The sequence below is a fragment of the Leuresthes tenuis genome, unplaced genomic scaffold (genome assembly GCF_036924035.1).
Source record: "Leuresthes tenuis unplaced genomic scaffold, fLeuTen1.0.hap1 SCAF_11, whole genome shotgun sequence".
In the NCBI taxonomy this organism is placed as follows: domain Eukaryota; kingdom Metazoa; phylum Chordata; class Actinopteri; order Atheriniformes; family Atherinopsidae; genus Leuresthes; species Leuresthes tenuis.
In genome coordinates, this window is record NW_027325365.1 from 35,945,132 (window position 1) to 35,963,385 (window position 18,254).

The 18,254-nt window shown below is 48.1% G+C and overlaps 1 protein-coding gene across 1 annotated transcript in view; it reads left to right on the forward strand.

Annotated features, from left to right (window-relative positions):
- The window catches only part of naa15a (N-alpha-acetyltransferase 15, NatA auxiliary subunit a), a 290,869-nt gene that overhangs the window by 92,284 nt on the left and 180,331 nt on the right, over positions 1 to 18,254 (forward strand). The window lies entirely within an intron of this gene.

Sequence of the window (18,254 nt, forward strand, 5' to 3'; positions counted from 1 at the left end):
GTGAAGGGAATTGTAGAGAGAAGTAAGAAAGTATTGAATATTATGAGGTGTTTGGCTGGGTTAGAGTGGGGTGCTGATTTTACAGCATTAAAATATATACACATAGCACTAATAAGGTCTAGAATAGATTACGGTTGTGTGGGATATGGATCAGCAGCAAAATCAGTCCTCTCGCAATTAGATATAATTCAAGCCAGAGCACTAAGAACTTGTCTCGGAGCAATAAAAACAGCACCAATATGTTCACTACAGGTTGAAGCAGGAGAAATGCCACTATGGCTAAGAAGAAAACAGCTCATAGCCAACTATTTAAAAGGACACAAAGAAGAACATCCAGCAAAGAGAGTTCTGGAGATGTGCTGGGAAAAGGGGAAGGAGGAAAAAACGAGTTTTGGGTGGGTCAGTGAGGGTTTAGCAGAACAACTAAAAATACAACATGTGGAATTCAGCCCAACAGTTCTATGGACAGTAATACCAAAATGGATGCTACAAGAAACAAATGTAGACTTAAACATGTGGAACATCAAGGAAAGAAATAAAACAGCAGATCTAGTGCAGGAAGTTTATAACTATGTGGAGGAAAAATATGGAGAATATGTGTATATATATACAGATGGGTCCTAAGAGCAGGCAACAGGAGTAACAGCAGCAACAATGGTGGGTCCCATTTATAATAGAACAATATCAAGAAGAACATCAGATCATTTAAGTATATATGCAGTAGAATTATGTGCAATATTGCTAGCAATAGAATGGATGGAGGGGGTGAGGGATAGGAGAATAGTTATATGTAGCGATTCATTTTCATAGCAAAAACACATCAGGAAATTTTATGAAATACAGGTAAAAACATCCAGGTTAATGCAACAGGGGAGGGAAATAGTGTTCATGTGGGTACCAGCGCATGTAGGAATAAAAGGAAATGAAAAAGCAGACAAAGCTGCTAAGGATGCAGTAAAGAAAGAGGTGGTGGAAATGAAAGTAAAATGATCAAAAACAGAAGGGAAAAGTTTAGAATGGAAAGAAATAAACAATCAGTGGAATCAATATTGGAAGAATCAGGAAAAAGGAAGACATTTATATAAATTACAAAGTGTAGCAGGAGAGGCAGGGTGTTATGGACAGAACAGAACAGAACAAGTCATTATTAGCAGGATAAGAATAGGTCATTGTAAACTGAATAATACACTTAAGATAATGGGGAAACATCCAACTGGGCAGTGTAGCTGTGGGCAGAGGGAGACAGTGGAACATTTGTTGATAGCATGTCCCAGATATGGAAGGGAGAGGGAAATAATGAAGATAGGGCTGCAGAGGGCAGGAATAACAGAATGTAATTTGAAAAACATAGTAGAATCTGCTAAGTCCAAAGAAGGGAGGAGAATAACAATAAGATCCTTGGTAAATACTGGAATAATTAAAAGAATATAGAAAAGAAGAAATAGAAGAAAAAAAATTAATTTAGTCCAGTAGATGGCGGCATATGCAACACCAAGGATGCCAGCTGCCATTAAAGATCAAAGAAGAAGAAGATTTTTTTGATTTTTAACAGCACTTTATTTACACTTTGTATCAAAACACATTTCACAACTTACTCAACAATAAAAGGATCAATCACTTATTTTAGAAAATGTGCAAATTGCAGTTCTTTTTCAGCCACCTGGCATAAAATCCCCTCATGAGCCCAGTGATGTGCAAACTCTGCAATGTTGCCGGTGACTCTGTGGAAGCAAAACTCCAGCCTCAGCCTGGCTTTAACGTTGTACCTCCACAGAGTCACAGCATCCAGGGTCGATCCTCCCTGCAGTTTGTCCCTGCGGGTCAGATAAATGGACAGTTTGGCTTCACCTACGAGAAAGTTTAAAAGTTGACATTTTTGTTTCTCGGTCTTTTTGTATCTGACACCACAAATAAAACCAGGGACAGTAAAAGTAGCACCAAAGAGGTTAAAAACACAAGTTAAAACGATAAAAAACTCTGTTAACCTAGTGCACTCAGTAAAAACATGAAAAATGTTTTCGGGCAAACCACAGAAAGGGCACTCGTTTAAAACACTGAGTAAAAACAGATAAATAAGCATTCGTGGCTATGGCACCATGTAAAATCCTCCACTGGAGATCTCCAGTCCTCTTTTTTATAGGAGGTTTGTATAGAGTTCTCCATTGTGGGCTCAGTCCACTCAGCCTTTCCGTCCACACACTCTCAGCTCCATTGATCAGTTTAGTCCTGTGGAAGTTCTTCACACAGTTCATGTACAGCGTCCTTTTATCAGCCTTGTGCAGGCTTAGCTTGTCCTCTCCGCAGACTTTCAGCATCGGGCCGCTGAGCTCTGTGAAAGTTGGTTCCAGCTCTATCTCCGGGTACGGGTCTGTGGCGTCGGGTTCGGCCTCTCCTCTGCCGTACCTGAGGAGAAGGTCTCGCTCTGTCTCCGTCAGCCTCTTCCTCCATAGCTCCAGGCTCCTCTCCATCAGGCGGACAGAGCGCACCCCCAGAGTTGAGCCCAGCGCCCGGCTGCCAGTCAGTGCAGGTCCTGCCGCATCCACCAGTTGCCTCAGACAGATGATCTTTGACCTGCACAGCGCCCCCGCCAGCCCAGGCACGATGCTGCAACACACATCTAGCCTGGCACCACATATCAAAGGCTCTTTTAACAACCAGTACAGAGAGTCACGCTTCCCGCTCACTTTATGTTTAAACATCGCCCATGATTTAAAACTACTCTGATAAAAAGGAGGCAACCCACTTACTTTTAGAGAATTAAAATCAGTTAAAAACAGAGCAGCATCCAGCCCCAGGTTGCTGACACGCCTGAGTATGCAGCTGGCCACATCCCGCCACACCAGATCTTCAGGTCCAGTCAGATACCTCTGAATGAACTGGAGTCTGAAGGTGGCTGTCCTGCTAGCCAGGTGGACCAGGCCCTGGCCCCCCTCATCTCTGGATAAAATCAACACACACTGTGGCACCCAGTGAAACTTATCCCAACAGAAACTAACCATCTTTGCCTGGATCTCCGCAACGAGGCCCGATGGAGGGTCCAGGCAGGTCAACCTGTGCCACAATAAAGAGGCCACCAGGTTATTCAGGACCAGCACCCTGCCTCTGAAGGACATTTTGCCATGGAGCCATTTCCACTTGGCCAGCTTGCTGTCAACCATTGTGTTGATGTTGTCCCAGTTTTTCTTTTTGAAGTCATTGTTTCCCAGATAAATACCAAGGTATTTTAAACCTTCTGTTTTCCATGCTAGGCTTTGAGGGAGAACTGGGAGGCCTTCACGCCACTCGCCAACAGCCAGGGCCTCGCTCTTCCTCCAGTTCACCCTCGCAGCCGACACAACAGAAAATTTTTCAACAACAGAGTTTAAAATGTTCACATCCTGTTGGTCCTTGATAAAAACAACAACATAGTCGGCATAAGCAGATAAAACAACACGACTGTTAAAACCAGGTAAAAGCAGGCCTTGAACAGATGATCTTATCTTCTGTAGGAGGGGTTCCAGGGAGAGTGCATAGAGCATCCCAGACAGTGCACAGCCCTGCCGGACGCCTCTATGCACCCTAAAAGGAGCACACAAGCCACCATTAAACTTCAGCACACTCTCATTGTCCCTGTACAACACTTTGATCTTGGCTATAAGACCTGCGCTGAACCCAAACCTCTCCATGACCTTCCAGAGGAAGCTGTGTTCAACGCGGTCAAAAGCCTTTTCTTGATCTAATGAGATCAATCCAGTGTTTATGCCTAATGAACTGGAGACCTCCAAAACATCCCGAATAAGGTAGATATTATCCACCATAGACTTGCCGGGCACACAGTACGTCTGGTCCCGGTGGAGAGTCTGCTCCATGGCTCCTCTCAGCCTGTTGGCTAAGACTTTGGACAGAATCTTATAATCTGTACAGAGGAGAGAGACAGGACGCCAGTGTTTGATGTCTTGTAGGCAGCCGGTTTTCGGTAAGAGGGTGACTACCGCTCTCCGGCAGGACAGCGGCAGTGACCCAGACACCAGGCTTTCCTCAAAGACATCCAGGATGTCTTGGGCCATGATGTCCCAGAAAGCCTTATAGAACTCCACAGTGAATCCGTCTATACCCGGAGCCCTTTGCCCCTGCATGCTCTGCAGCGCAGCGTGCAGCTCCTGTGGAGTCAGAGGTTTATCGAGCTGCGAGTTAACTTCGTCAGACAGCTGAGGAAGTCCACCACAGACTTCCTCCATCAGCTCCTCGTCCTCCTTGTGCTCACTCTGGAACAGCAAGGCGAAGAACTCCACAGCTCTTTTCCTTATAAGACCCGGCTCTGTCAGCTCCTGTCCTGTCTCCGAGAGCAGAGAGTGGATCTGTCTCTTCTGCCCTCGTCTCCTCTCCAGTGCGAAGAAGTAGCTCGATGGAGCATCCATCTCCCTGATGTCTTGTACCCGGGACCGGACCAGTGCACCCTGTACTTTAGTGTCCAGCAGGTCGGCCAACGCCGTCTTTTTTGACTTGAGGATTTCAATATATCCTCGATCTCCTGTGGACTCGCTCTCACACTCGAGATCCACAATATCAGTCTCCAGATCTTTGATAGATCTGTGAATGTCACATTGAGCGTGTGCTGTTGACAAAGAAGTTTAATCTGCACCTTTCCATGGTCCCACCACTGCCTCAGACTGACAAATTCACTTTTTCTCTGTCTAAAATCATTCCAGTAAAAGTTTAAAACCTCCCTGAAAGATTTATCAACAGTTAAAACAGAGTTAAAATGCCAATATGCGCTTTTGGGTAAAATATTCCTAATAAAAGCGCTACATAAAACCAGAGAGTGATCAGTAAAACCAACCGGTAAAATCTTACACATCCTGACGACACTGACTCTGTGTTTAAAAGCATAAAAGCGATCAAGTCTGGCCGAGGAGATTCTGTTTTCGCTAACGTGGGACCATGTGTACTGTCTGCAGCTTGCGTGCATCCTTCTCCACACGTCCACCAGGCCGTGGGACGAGACCAGCTGCCTCAAGGCATGCTGGGATGCTGGATGAGGCTCTGCGTGGTTGCGGTCTAAAATGTCATTATCTGTACGGTTAAAATCCCCGCCCATGAATAAAAAATCCTCCGAGCTGCAGCTGTTTAAAACATCATTCAAGTTCTCCAGGAAGCGTTTCCTCTCTGTACCGTTGTTGGGGGCATAAATATTGATAAAAACCACGTTAAAAAGCTCAAAGTGGGCTTTGACTAAAAGGCACCTCCCCTCCACAACGTGCCGAACCTCCACAGAGGTTGGAGCAAATTCTCGGGAGAATAGGAAGCCCACACCTCCACTGGGGTTGGTGTGATGGCTTAAGATCAACTCCCCTTCCCATTCTCTGCTCCACTCTGCCTCATTTCTATGATCACTGTGTGTTTCTTGTAAAAACATAACATCAATGTGCTTCATTCTAGCTGTGTCAAATACCAGTGCCCTCTTCCTCTCTTCCCGGGCACCATTGACATTCAGACTTGCTATTTTAAAAGCATCCATAATGATGTTAAAATGCACAGTGAACACAAACAGTAAAATAAATAGAAATAAGATCCGTGGTTTATTTAACATTAAAGACCGAGCTGTTTCCTGACTTTGATCATTTGCTTCCTGAGCCTGTATATCTCCTGCTCAGTCAGGTCTGAATCAGCTCTTTGTTTAATCGTGGTTCTGGCTGAATTATAAAACCCCTGCAGGTCAGGGAAGTGCTGCTCTATTATGAGACCTTTCATGCCTTTGGTCTTCTGTAGGAAACTTTTCAGCATGGCAGGAGGATACATCTGAACAGCAGTCTGCTGGGTGTGAGACAGCACGCTGCTGCTGTCAGACACGCACCCCTCGCTGTCGCTGCTGTCAGACAGACAGGCAGGCCTGCTTTCTGCAGCACCCGGTGTGCCTGCCAGCCGTCCAGCCTTATCGCTGGCCATCACAATCACCACATTCTTTCTCTTGGTGCGCTTTTTCTGAGGAGCAGAGCTCTCCCCAGCCTCACAGGCCTCCATCTCCTCAGCTTCAGCTACTGCACCCTCCTCGCACAACTCGTTTTCTTGTATTTCAGTGTCTTGTGTCTCCAGTTTTTTACTTATTTCACACTGTTGGTCTGCGACTGCGGACTCCTCACACAGTCCTCCGGTTACATTCCCTACCTCTTCCAACACACCTACATCCTCACCTGCCCCTTCCAACACACTTATTATTGGATGTCCCCCATCCACTTCACAACCAACATTACCCATCTCACTCCCCTCAACCGTTTTACCCACCTCTGTGATCAATTCACCCTCTTCTTCACCTACCTTATCACCTGTCACCTCACCCGTTCCGTCCCAGCGGCCGGTCCAGCGGCGACAGCCGCCCGCTCGGCCGGAGCACCGCGGCCGGGACAGGCCCTGATCAAATGTCCCTCCTCACCACACCCAAAGCACTTTACAAACGATGATGTCGCGAACAGAATATATTCGAAATCATCTACACGGACACGGAAACGATAATCAAACACGTCCTCCTTGTTGTTGAGGATCATGTACAGCTGCCTGCGGTGAGACACCACGTGTCTCAGCAGGGGAGACTAGCAGCCTGACAGAACCTTCCTCAGTGGAGACACTACCTTTCCGTGTCTCGACAGTTCCTTTATCAGGAACTCATCACTAATGAAAGGGGGGACGTTTGATAATGTGATTTTCGTGGCCGGCTGCGTTAACGGCAGCACCGGCTCAAACATCCCGTTCATGGTGATGCCTGTCTCCACCAACCTTTTAACTTGCCCCACCTTTCTCCACAAACAAGACCACCGCCTTGTTCATGCGGGCAGCAGACTTAACTGCGCCGTGCCCGATCACCTGCCCCACGGCCAGCGCCACTTCTTCCACGCTGCACGGAGAGCCGGCACCAACCCTGATGCCGTGCTTCCGTGACAGCATGGAGAAGCCACCGGACGCCATTTTGGCCTCCCAGCAAGGCTGGGAAGCACACCAAACAAAACAACAAAAAAACTAAATTAAACTTTCAACCCACTACACAAAAGACTCAACACCAACACAACTAATGAAACATTAAACAAATTTAGACAAAGATAGAGAAAAAAAGGTAAGAAAATCGCTTTCACTCTCAGTCTTTCTCTCAGCTCCACTTCCACACCTCTCACACGAAGAAGATTTTTGATTTTTAACAGCACTTTATTTACACTTTGTCAAAACACATTTCACAATTTACTCAACAATAAAAAAGGATCAATAAATTATCTCAGAAAATGTGCAAATTGTAGTTCGTTTTCAGCCACCTGGCATAAAATCTCTTCATGAGCCCAGTGGTGTGCAAATTCTGCAATGTTGCCGGTGACTCTGTGGAAGCAAAACTCCAGCCTCAGCCTGGCTTTAACGTTGTACCTCCACAGAGTCACAGCATCCAGGGTCGATCCTCCCTGCAGTTTGTCCCTGCGGGTCAGATAAATGGACAGTTTGGCTTCACCTACGAGAAAGTTTAAAAGTTGACATTTTTGTTTCTCAGTCTTTTTGTATCTGACACCACAAATAAAACCAGGGACAGTAAAAGTAGCACCAAACAGGTTAAAAACACGAGTTAAAACGATAAAAAACTCTGCTAACCTAGTGCACTCGGTAAAAATATGAAAAATGTTTTCAGGCAAACCACAGAAAGGGCACTCGTTTAAAACACTGTGAGTAAAAACAGATAAATAAGCATTCGTGGCTATGGCACCATGTAAAATCCTCCACTGGAGATCTCCAGTCCTCTTTTTTATAGGAGGTTTATATAGAGTTCTCCATTGTGGGCTCAGTCCACTCAGCCTGTCTTTCCACACACTTTCAGCCCTATTGCACAGTTTTTTCTTGTGGAAGTTCTTCACACAGTTCATGTAGAACGTCTTTTTATCAGCCTTGTGCAGGCTTAGTTTGTCTCCTCCGCAGACTTTTAGCATTGGGCCGCTGAGCTCTGTAAATGTTGGTTCCAGCTCTATCTCTGGGTACTGGTCTGTGGCGTCGGGTTCGGCCTCTCCTCTGCCGTACCTGAGGAGGAGGTCTCTCTCTTTCTCCGTCAGCCTCTTCCTCCAGAGCTCCAGGCTCCTCTCCATCAGGCGGACAGAGCGCACCCCCAGAGCAGAGCCCACCCCCAGAGCAGAGCCCAGCGCCCGGCTGCCAGTCAGTGCAGGTCCTGCCGCAGTCACCAGTTGTTCCAGACAGACGACCTTTGACCTGCATAGCGCCCCCGCCAGCCCAGGCACGATGCTGCAAGACACATCTAGCCTGGCACCACATATCAAAGGCTCTTTTAACAACCAGTACAGAGAGTCACGCTTCCCGCTCACGTTATGTTTAAACATCGCCCATGATTTAAAACTACTCTGGTAAAAAGGAGGCAACCCACTTACTTTTAGAGAATTAAAATCAGTTAAAAACAGAGCAGCATCCAGCCCCAGGTTGCTGACACGCCTGAGTATGCAGCTGGCCACATCCCGCCACACCAGATCTTCAGGTCCAGTCAGATACCTCTGAATGAACTGGAGTCTGAAGGTGGCTGTCCTGCTAGCCAGGTGGACCAGGCCCTGGCCCCCCTCATCTCTGGATAAAAACAACACACACTGTGGTACCCAATGAAACCTATCCCAACAGAAATTAACCATCTTTGCCTGGATCTCCGCAACGAGGCCCGATGGAGGGTCCAGGCAGGTCAACCTGTGCCACAATAAAGAGGCCACCAGGTTATTCAGGACCAGCACCCTGCCTCTGAAGGACATTTTGCCATGGAGCCATTTCCACTTGGCCAGCTTGCTGTCAACCATTGTGTTGATGTTGTCCCAGTTTTTCTTTTTGAAGTCGTTGTTGCCTAGATAAATACCAAGGTATTTTAAACCTTCTGTTTTCCATGCTAGGCTGTGAGGGAGAACTGGGAGGCCTTCACGCCACTCGCCAACAGCCAGGGCCTCGCTCTTCCTCCAGTTCACCCTCGCAGCCGACACAACAGAAAATTTTTCAACAACAGAGTTTAAAATGCTCACATCCTTTTGGTCCTTGATAAAAACAACAACATCGTCTGCATAAGCAGATAAAACAACACGACTGTTAAAACCAGGTAAAAGCAGGCCTTGAACAGATGATCTGATCTTCTGTAGGAGGGGTTCCAGGGAGAGTGCATAGAGCATCCCGGACAGTGCACAGCCCTGCCGGACGCCTCTATGCACCCTAAAAGGAGCACACAAGCCACCATTAAACTTCAGCACACTCTCATTGTCCCTGTACAACACTTTGATCTTGGCTATAAGACCTGCGCTGAACCCAAACCTCTCCATGACCTTCCAGAGGAAGCTGTGTTCAACGCGGTCAAAAGCCTTTTCTTGATCTAATGAGATCAATCCAGTGTTTATGCCTAATGAACTGGAGACCTCCAAAACATCCCGAATAAGGTAGATATTATCCACCATAGACCTGCCGGGTACACAGTACGTCTGGTCCCGGTGGAGAGTCTGCTCCATGGCTCCTCTCAGCCTGTTGGCCAAGACCTTGGACAGAATCTTATAGTCCGTGCAGAGGAGAGAGACAGGACACCAGTTTTTGATGTCTTGTAGGCAGCCGGTTTTCGGTAAGAGGGTGACTACCGCTCTCCGGCAGGACAGCGGCAGTGACCCAGACACCAGGCTTTCCTCAAAGACATCCAGGATGTCTTGGGCCAAGATGTCCCAGAAAGCCTTATAAAACTCCACAGTGAGTCCGTCTATACCCGGAGCCCGTCGCCCCTGCATGCTCTGCAGCGCAGCGTGCAGCTCCTGTGGGGTCAGAGGTTTATCGAGCTGCGAGTTAACTTCGTCAGACAGCTGAGGAAGTCCACCACAGACTTCCTCCATCAGCTCCTCGTCCTCCTTGTGCTCACTCTGGAACAGCAAGGCGAAGAACTCCACAGCTCTTTTCCTTATAAGACACGGCTCTGTCAGCTCCTGTCCTGTCTCCGAGAGCAGAGAGTGGATCTGTCTCTTCTGCCCTCGTCTCCTCTCCAGTGCGAAGAAGTAGCTCGATGGAGCATCCATCTCCCTGATGTCTTGTACCCGGGACCGGACCAGTGCACCCTGTACTTTAGTGTCCAGCAGGTCGGCCAACGCCGTCTTTTTTGACTTGAGGATTTCAATATATCCTCGATCTCCTGTGGACTCGCTCTCACACTCGAGATCCACAATATCAGTCTCCAGATCTTTGATAGATCTGTGAATGTCACGTGTGACATTGAGCGTGTGCTGTTGACAAAGAAGTTTAATCTGCACCTTTCCATGGTCCCACCACTGCCTCAGACTGACGAATTCACTTTTTCTCTGTCTAAAATCATTCCAGTAAAAGTTTAAAACCTCCCTGAAAGATTTATCAACAGTTAAAACAGAGTTAAAATGCCAATATGCGCTTTTGGGTAAAATATTCCTAATAAAAGCGCTACATAAAACCAGAGAGTGATCAGTAAAACCAACCGGTAAAATCTTACACATCCTGACGACACTGACTCTGTGTTTAAAAGCATAAAAGCGATCAAGTCTGGCCGAGGAGATTCTGTTTTCGCTAACGTGGGACCATGTGTACTGTCTGCAGCTTGCGTGCATCCTTCTCCACACGTCCACCAGGCCGTGGGACGAGACCAGCTGCCTCAAGGCATGCTGGGATGCTGGATGAGGCTCTGCGTGGTTGCGGTCTAAAATGTCATTATCTGTACAGTTAAAATCCCCGCCCATGAATAAAAAATCCTCCGAGCTGCAGCTGTTTAAAACATCGTTCAAGTTCTCCAGGAAGCGTTTCCTCTCTGTACCGTTGTTGGGGGCATAAATATTGATAAAAACCACGTTAAAAAGCTCAAAGTGGGCTTTGACTAAAAGGCACCTCCCCTCCACAACGTGCCGAACCTCCACAGAGGTTGGAGCAAATTCTCGGGAGAACAGGAAGCCCACACCTCCACTGAGGTTGGTATGATGGCTTAAGATCAACTCCCCTTCCCATTCTCTGCTCCACTCTGCCTCATTTCTATGATCACTGTGTGTTTCTTGTAAAAACATAACATCAATGTGCTTCATTCTAGCTGTGTCAAATACCAGTGCCCTCTTCCTCTCTTCCCGGGCACCATTGACATTCAGACTTGCTATTTTAAAAGCATCCATAATGATGTTAAAATGCACAGTGAACACAAACAGTAAAATAAATAGAAATAAGATCCGTGGTTTATTTAACATTAAAGACCGAGCTGTTTCCTGACTTTGATCATTTGCTTCCTGAGCCTGTATATCTCCTGCTCAGTCAGGTCTGAATCAGCTCTTTGTTTAATCGTGGTTCTGGCTGAATTATAAAACCCCTGCAGGTCAGGGAAGTGCTGCTCTATTATGAGACCTTTCATGCCTTTGGTCTTCTGTAGGAAACTTTTCAGCATGGCAGGAGGATACATCTGAACAGCAGTCTGCTGGGTGTGAGACAGCACGCTGCTGCTGTCAGACACGCACCCCTCGCTGTCGCTGCTGTCAGACAGACAGGCAGGCCTGCTTTCTGCAGCACCCGGTGTGCCTGCCAGCCGTCCAGCCTTACCGCTGGCCATCACAATCACCACATTCTTTCTCTTGGTGCGCTTTTTCTGAGGAGCAGAGCTCTCCCCAGCCTCACAGGCCTCCATCTCCTCAGCTTCAGCTACTGCACCCTCCTCGCACAACTCGTTTTCTCGTATTTCAGTGTCTTGTGTCTCCAGTTTTTTACTTATTTCACACTGTTGGTCTGCGACTGCGGACTCCTCACACAGTCCTCCGGTTACATTCCCTACCTCTTCCAACACACCTACATCCTCACCTGCCCCTTCCAACACACTTATTATTGGATGTCCCCCATCCACTTCACAACCGACATTACCCATCTCACTCCCCTCAACCGTTTTACCCACCTCTGTGATCAATTCACCCTCTTCTTCACCTACCTTATCACCTGTCACCTCACCCGTTCCGTCCCAGCGGCCGGTCCAGCGGCGACAGCCGCCCGCTCGGCCGGAGCACCGCGGCCGGGACAGGCCCTGATCAAATGTCCCTCCTCACCACACCCAAAGCACTTGACAAAAGATGATGTTGCGAATAGAATATATTCGAAATCATCTACACGGACACGGAAACGATAGTCAAACACGTCCTCCTTGTTGTTGAGGATCATGTACAGCTGCCTGCGGTGAGACACCACGTGTCTCAGCAGGGGAGACTTGCAGCCCGACAGAACCTTCCTCAGAGGAGACACTACCTTTCCGTGTCTCGATAGTTCCTTTATCAGGAACTCATCACTAATGAAAGGGGGGACGTTTGACAAGGTGATTTTCGTGGCCGGCTGCGTTAACGGCAGCACCGGCTCAAACATCCCGTTCACGGTGATGCCTGTCTCCACCAACCTTTTAACTTGCTCCACCTTTCTCCACAAACAAGACCACCGCCTTGTTCATGCGGGCAGCAGACTTAACTGCGCCGTGCCCGATCACCTGCCCCACGGCCAGCGCCACTTCTTCCACGCTGCACGGAGAGCCGGCACCAACCCTGATGCCGTGCTTCCGTGACAGCATGGAGAAGCCACCGGACGCCATTTTGGCCTCCCAGCAAGGCTGGGAAGCACACCAAACAAAACAACAAAAAAACTAAATTAAACTTTCAACCCACTACACAAAAGACTCAACACCAACACAACTAATGAAACATTAAACAAATTTAGACAAAGATAGAGAAAAAAAGGTAAGAAAATCGCTTTCACTCTCAGTCTTTCTCTCAGCTCCACTTCCACACCTCTCACACGAAAAAGATTTTTTTTTTTGATTTTTAACAGCACTTTATTTACACTTTGTCAAAACACATTTCACAATTTACTCAACAATAAAAAAGGATCAATAAATTATCTCAGAAAATGTGCAAATTGTAGTTCGTTTTCAGCCACCTGGCATAAAATCTCTTCATGAGCCCAGTGGTGTGCAAATTCTGCAATGTTGCCGGTGACTCTGTGGAAGCAAAACTCCAGCCTCAGCCTGGCTTTAACGTTGTACCTCCACAGAGTCACAGCATCCAGGGTCGATCCTCCCTGCAGTTTGTCCCTGCGGGTCAGATAAATGGACAGTTTGGCTTCACCTACGAGAAAGTTTAAAAGTTGACATTTTTGTTTCTCAGTCTTTTTGTATCTGACACCACAAATAAAACCAGGGACAGTAAAAGTAGCACCAAACAGGTTAAAAACACGAGTTAAAACGATAAAAAACTCTGCTAACCTAGTGCACTCGGTAAAAACATGAAAAATGTTTTCAGGCAAACCACAGAAAGGGCACTCGTTTAAAACACTGTGAGTAAAAACAGATAAATAAGCATTCGTGGCTATGGCACCATGTAAAATCCTCCACTGGAGATCTCCAGTCCTCTTTTTTATAGGAGGTTTATATAGAGTTCTCCATTGTGGGCTCAGTCCACTCAGCCTGTCTTTCCACACACTTTCAGCCCTATTGCACAGTTTTTTCTTGTGGAAGTTCTTCACACAGTTCATGTAGAACGTCCTTTTATCAGCCTTGTGCAGGCTTAGTTTGTCTCCTCCGCAGACTTTTAGCATTGGGCCGCTGAGCTCTGTAAATGTTGGTTCCAGCTCTATCTCTGGGTACTGGTCTGTGGCGTCGGGTTCGGCCTCTCCTCTGCCGTACCTGAGGAGGAGGTCTCTCTCTTTCTCCGTCAGCCTCTTCCTCCAGAGCTCCAGGCTCCTCTCCATCAGGCGGACAGAGCGCACCCCCAGAGCAGAGCCCAGCGCCCGGCTGCCAGTCAGTGCAGGTCCTGCCGCAGTCACCAGTTGTTCCAGACAGACGACCTTTGACCTGCATAGCACCCCCGCCAGCCCAGGCACGATGCTGCAAGACACATCTAGCCTGGCACCACATATCAAAGGCTCTTTTAACAACCAGTACAGAGAGTCACGCTTCCCGCTCACCTTGTGTTTAAACAGCGCCCATGATTTAAAACTACTCTGGTAAAAAGGAGGCAACCCACTTACTTTTAGAGAATTAAAATCAGTTAAAAACAGAGCAGCATCCAGCCCCAGGTTGCTGACACGCCTGAGTATGCAGCTGGCCACATCCCGCCACACCAGATCTTCAGGTCCAGTCAGATACCTCTGAATGAACTGGAGTCTGAAGGTGGCTGTCCTGCTAGCCAGGTGGACCAGGCCCTGGCCCCCCTCATCTCTGGATAAAAACAACACACACTGTGGTACCCAATGAAACCTATCCCAAAAGAAATTAACCATCTTTGCCTGGATCTCCGCAACGAGGCCCGATGGAGGGTCCAGGCAGGTCAACCTGTGCCACAATAAAGAGGCCACCAGGTTATTCAGTACCAGCACCCTGCCTCTGAAGGACATTTTGCCGTGGAGCCATTTCCACTTGGCCAGCTTGCTGTCAACCATTGTGTTGATGTTGTCCCAGTTTTTCTTCTTGAAGTCGTTGTTGCCTAGATAAATACCAAGGTATTTTAAACCTTCTGTTTTCCATGCTAGGCTTTGAGGGAGAACTGGGAGGCCTTCACGCCACTCGCCAACAGCCAGGGCCTCGCTCTTCCTCCAGTTCACCCTCGCAGCCGACACAACAGAAAATTTTTCAACAACAGAGTTTAAAATGCTCACATCCTTTTGGTCCTTGATAAAAACAACAACATCGTCTGCATAAGCAGATAAAACAACACGGCTGTTAAAACCAGGTAAAAGCAGGCCTTGAACAGATGATCTTATCCTCTGCAGGAGGGGTTCCAGGGAGAGTGCATAGAGCATCCCGGACAGTGCACAGCCCTGCCGGACGCCTCTATGCACCCTAAAAGGAGCACACAAGCCACCATTAAACTTCAGCACACTCTCATTGTCACTGTACAACACTTTGATCTTGGCTATAAGACCTGCGCTGAACCCAAACCTCTCCATGACCTTCCAGAGGAAGCTGTGTTCAACGCGGTCAAAAGCCTTTTCTTGATCTAATGAGATCAATCCAGTGTTTATGCCTAATGAACTGGAGACCTCCAAAACATCCCGAATAAGGTAGATATTATCCACCATAGACCTGCCGGGTACACAGTACGTCTGGTCCCGGTGGAGAGTCTGCTCCATGGCTCCTCTCAGCCTGTTGGCCAAGACCTTGGACAGAATCTTATAATCCGTGCAGAGGAGAGAGACAGGACGCCAGTTTTTGATGTCTTGTAGGCAGCCGGTTTTCGGTAAGAGGGTGACTACCGCTCTCCGGCAGGACAGCGGCAGTGACCCAGACACCAGGCTTTCCTCAAAGACATCCAGGATGTCTTGGGCCACGATGTCCCAGAAAGCCTTATAAAACTCCACAGTGAGGCCGTCTATGCCTGGAGCCCTTTGCCCCTGCATGCTCTGCAGCGCGGCGTGCAGCTCCTGTGGGGTCAGAGGTTTATCGAGCTGCGAGTTAACTTCGTCAGACAGCTGAGGAAGTCCACCACAGACTTCCTCCATCAGCTCCTCGTCCTCCTTGTGCTCACTCTTGAACAGCAAGGTGAAGAACTCCACAGCTCTTTTCCTTATAAGACCCGGCTCTGTCAGCTCCTGTCCTGTCTCCGAGAGCAGAGAGTGGATCTGTCTCTTCTGCCCTCATCTCTTCTCCAGTGTGAAGAAGTAGCTCGATGGAGCATCCATCTCCCTGATGTCTTGTACCCGGGACCGGACCAGTGCACCCTGTACTTTAGTGTCCAGCAGGTCGGCCAACGCCGTCTTTTTTGACTTGAGGATTTCAATATATCCTCGATCTCCTGTGGACTCGCTCTCACACTCGAGATCCACAATATCAGTCTCCAGATCTTTGATAGATCTGTGAATGTCACATTGAGCGTGTGCTGTTGACAAAGAAGTTTAATCTGCACCTTTCCATGGTCCCACCACTGCCTCAGACTGACGAATTCACTTTTTCTCTGTCTAAAATCATTCCAGTAAAAGTTTAAAACCTCCCTGAAAGATTTATCAACAGTTAAAACAGAGTTAAAATGCCAATATGCGCTTTTGGGTAAAATATTCCTAATAAAAGCGCTACATAAAACCAGAGAGTGATCAGTAAAACCAACCGGTAAAATCTTACACGTTCTGACGACACTGACTCTGTGTTTAAAAGCATAAAAGCGATCAAGTCTGGCCGAGGAGATTCTGTTTTCGCTAACGTGGGACCATGTGTACTGTCTGCAGCTTGCGTGCATCCTTCTCCACACGTCCACCAGGCCGTGGGACGAGACAAGCTGCCTCAAGGCATGCTGGGATGCTGGATGAGGCTCTGCGTGGTTGCGGTCTAAAATGTCATTATCTGTACAGTTAAAATCCCCACCCATGAATAAAAAATCCTCCGAGCTGCAGCTGTTTAAAACATCGTTCAAGTTCTCCAGGAAGCGTTTCCTCTCTGTACCGTTGTTGGGGGCATAAATATTGATAAAAACCACGTTAAAAAGCTCAAAGTGGGCTTTGACTAAAAGGCACCTCCCCTCCACAACGTGCCGAACCTCCACAGAGGTTGGAGCAAATTCTCGGGAGAACAGGAAGCCCACACCTCCACTGAGGTTGGTATGATGGCTTAAGATCAACTCCCCTTCCCATTCTCTGCTCCAATCTGTCTCATTTCTATGATCACTGTGTGTTTCTTGTAAAAACATAACATCAATGTGCTTCATTCTAGCTGTGTCAAATACCAGTGCCCTCTTCCTCTCTTCCCGGGCACCATTGACATTAAGACTTGCTATTTTAAAAGCATCCATAATGATGTTAAAATGCACAGTGAACACAAACAGTAAAATAAATAGAAATAAGATCCGTGGTTTATTTAACATTAAAGACCGAGCTGTTTCCTGACTTTGATCATTTGCTTCCTGAGCCTGTATAGTTCTTGCTCAGTCAGGTCTGAATCAGCTCTTTGTTTAATCGTGGTTCTGGCTGAATTATAAAACCCCTGCAGGTCAGGGAAGTGCTGCTCTATTATGAGACCTTTCATGCCTTTGGTCTTCTGTAGGAAACTTTTCAGCATGGCAGGAGGATACATCTGAACAGCAGTCTGCTGGGTGTGAGACAGCACGCTGCTGCTGTCAGACACGCACCCCTCGCTGTCGCTGCTGTCAGACAGACAGGCAGGCCTGCTTTCTGCAGCACCCGGTGTGCCTGCCAGCCGTCCAGCCTTACCGCTGGCCATCACAATCACCACATTCTTTCTCTTGGTGCGCTTTTTCTGAGGAGCAGAGCTCTCCCCAGCCTCACAGGCCTCCATCTCCTCAGCTTCAGCTACTGCACCCTCCTCGCACAACTCGTTTTCTTGTATTTCAGTGTCTTGTGTCTCCAGTTTTTTACTTTTGTCACACTGTTGGTCAGCGACTGCGGACTCCTCACACAGTCCTCCGGTCACATTCCCTACCTCTTCCAACACACCTACATCTACATCCCCACCTGCCCCTTCCAACACACTTATCATCGGATGTCCCCCCTCCACTTCACAACCAACATTACCCACCTCACTCCCCTCAACCGTTTTATCCACCTCTGTGTTCAATTCACCCTCTACTTCACCTACATTATCACCTGTCACCTCACCCGTTTCAACCCCCCCAACTTCACCATTCACCTCTGTGCTCCCTCCAGCCTGGCTCTGGGTCTCCTCAGCCTGCTGTTTCTCTGCAGTTCCTGCAGTGTCTCCCGCAGCACAGACCCCCCCGGTATCGGCCGCGGCCGCATGCCGCCGGTCCAGCGGCGACAGCCGCCCGCTCGGCCGGAGCGCCGCGGCCGGGACAGGCCCTGATCAAATGTCCCTCCTCACCACACCCAAAGCACTTGACAAACGATGATGTCGCGAATAGAATATATTCGAACTCATCTACGCGGACACGGAACCGATAGTCAAACACGTCCTCCTTGTTGTTGAGGATCATGTACAGCTGCCTTCGGTGAGACACCACGTGTCTCAGCAGGGGAGACTTGCAGCCCGACAGAACCTTCCTCAGAGGAGACACTACCTTTCCGTGTCTCGATAGTTCCTTTATCAGGAACTCATCACTAAGAAATGGGGGGACGTTTGACAAGGTGATTTTCGTGGCCGGCTAAGTTAACGGCAGCACCGGCTCAAACATCCCGTTCACGGTGATGCCCGTCTCCACCAACCTTTTAACCTGTTCCACCTTCTCCACAAACAAGACCACCGCCTTGTTCATGCGGGCAGCAGACTTAACTGCGCCGTGCCCGATCACCTGCCCCACGGCCAG